Here is a 2500-nt window from a genome sequence, read left to right on the forward strand (position 1 = left end):
CACAGCTGCGATACAAACCACCAGCGAGAACCGCTGGGGCGACCGAGCAGCAGACGGCGTCGCGGCGCCGAGCGCCGGGCGGCAGCGCATCCTCAACGCACACAGTCCTCAATCGGACCAGCACACTGAAGATGTCCACCGCGCTTCGCACCGGGCCCGCGAGGACCTACTTTGGCCGCACGGCGCCGCGCGCAGGGTGCGCCGGCGCGCAGCTGCGACGCCTGCCGCGTCCGTCGGCCGGCGCGCCTGCCACTGGCCGCCCCCACCAGCCGGCTGTAGCGCGTGCGCCCACGCACCGCGCGGCCAGCACGCCGGGAGGCGCCCCCTCACCGGCCGGGGACGGTCCCACCCAGCCACCGCCGCGTATCGCTTCACACCCAGATGCCGTTCAGTTTCGTCGGCATGGTGGGTATCGCTGGAACAACCGGTTAGTACCTCAACCTATCGTCGCCATCACCGATTCACCCCTAGCGAGAACAACCGCACCACAACAGGTTACCATTTGTTCATTTGCGTAACTTCACCAGAAAACGCAGGCGTCCATCGCCATTTGCAACTTCCACGATTATTGCATGCCTGTGTCAGGTGTCACGCCACACTACGTCTGCCCACATACACGCAACAAAATGTGCACGCCTAGACAATACGTGGAAGGTGGCCCCCGTACGTATGCGATGTCCATTGCTCGAACGACTGTCAACCGGCCTCTGTAGCATGTCGCAGATATGGAACGCGGTGCACCATGCCATCACGGTGTGTGAGGAGAGACGACTAGGTCCGAATACATCAACAGACAGCTCATGCTGATCGCCATCCACGGCGTCCGTTCCTCCCACACGTCTCTATGGCGTACCACACTGCAATCCAGCTCTCATAGGGAGACGACACGTAGCTGCGTGCACAATATTTGCACTGTATGGTCCGCCGTTTTTGGGCGCAGTCGTTGTACGGTCACACATGTGCCACGATGTATCATTCAGTACATAAGGACGAATGTGCAGTACAGATTGTGGTTTACGCGTACGACATTAGCGGACAGTTGACACAGGCCGCACCACAACGTAGCCTGAGTACGTCGCATGCGGAGGGCATTGAACATGCAAAGTTCTCACCAACCAGCTTGCGAAGGCAGGGGGCAAGGTGGGGACGTGGGGAGGGGCGGCATGTACGTCCTGCTGCCATCCACATTACAGTGTACAGCAGGAGCATGTGGAAAGTGAGCAAGACTTGCAAGGTGTTTAACATGAAGCGATACACAGGGGAGCGGGGAGTGCGAGTAGCGAACTATATTGCGAGGGTTGCGGGTGGGCAACACTACACTAATTGAACGAGTCGTATAACAATTACAGAGCAGGTTTAGGCGACAACGTGGGTTACGTTAGGCGACAACGTGGGTTAGGTTAAGGCACGACGTGGGTTAGGTTAAGGCACGACATGGGTTAGGTTAAGGCACGACATGGGTTAGGTTAAGGCACAACATGGGTTAGGTTAAGGCACAACATGGGTTAGGTTAAGGCACAACATGGGTTAGGTTAAGGCACAACATGGGTTAGGTTAAGGCACAACATGGGTTAGGTTAAGGCACAACATGGGTTAGGTTAAGGCACAACATGGGTTAGGTTAAGGCACAACATGGGTTAGGTTAAGGCACAACATGGGTTAGGTTAAGGCACAACATGGGTTAGGTTAAGGCACAACATGGGTTAGGTTAAGGCACAACATGGGTTAGGTTAAGGCACAACATGGGTTAGGTTAAGGCACAACATAGGTTAGGTTAAGGCACAACATAGGTTAGGTTAAGGCACAACATGGGTTAGGTTAAGGCACAACATGGGTTAGGTTAAGGCACAACATGGGTTAGGTTAAGGCACAACATGGGTTAGGTTAAGGCACAACATGGGTTAGGTTAAGGCACAACATGGGTTAGGTTAAGGCACAACATGGGTTAGGTTAAGGCACAACATGGGTTAGGTTAAGGCACAACATGGGTTAGGTTAAGGCACAACATGGGTTAGGTTAAGGCACAACATGGGTTAGGTTAAGGCACAACATGGGTTAGGTTAAGGCACAACATGGGTTAGGTTAAGGCACAACATGGGTTAGGTTAAGGCACAACATGGGTTAGGTTAAGGCACAACATGGGTTAGGTTAAGGCACAACATGGGTTAGGTTAAGGCACAACATGGGTTAGGTTAAGGCACAACATGGGTTAGGTTAAGGCACAACATGGGTTAGGTTAAGGCACAACATAGGTTAGGTTAAGGCACAACATAGGTTAGGTTAAGGCACAACATAGGTTAGGTTAAGGCACAACATAGGTTAGGTTAAGGCACAACATAGGTTAGGTTAAGGCACAACATAGGTTAGGTTAAGGCACAACATAGGTTAGGTTAAGGTACAACATAGGTTAGGTTAAGGTACAACATAGGTTAGGTTAAGGTACAACATAGGTTAGGTTAAGGTACAACATAGGTTAGGTTAAGGTACAACATAGGTTAGG

Source organism: Schistocerca piceifrons, unplaced genomic scaffold, assembly GCF_021461385.2.
Source record: "Schistocerca piceifrons isolate TAMUIC-IGC-003096 unplaced genomic scaffold, iqSchPice1.1 HiC_scaffold_1149, whole genome shotgun sequence".
NCBI classification, from domain to species: Eukaryota; Metazoa; Arthropoda; class Insecta; order Orthoptera; family Acrididae; genus Schistocerca; species Schistocerca piceifrons.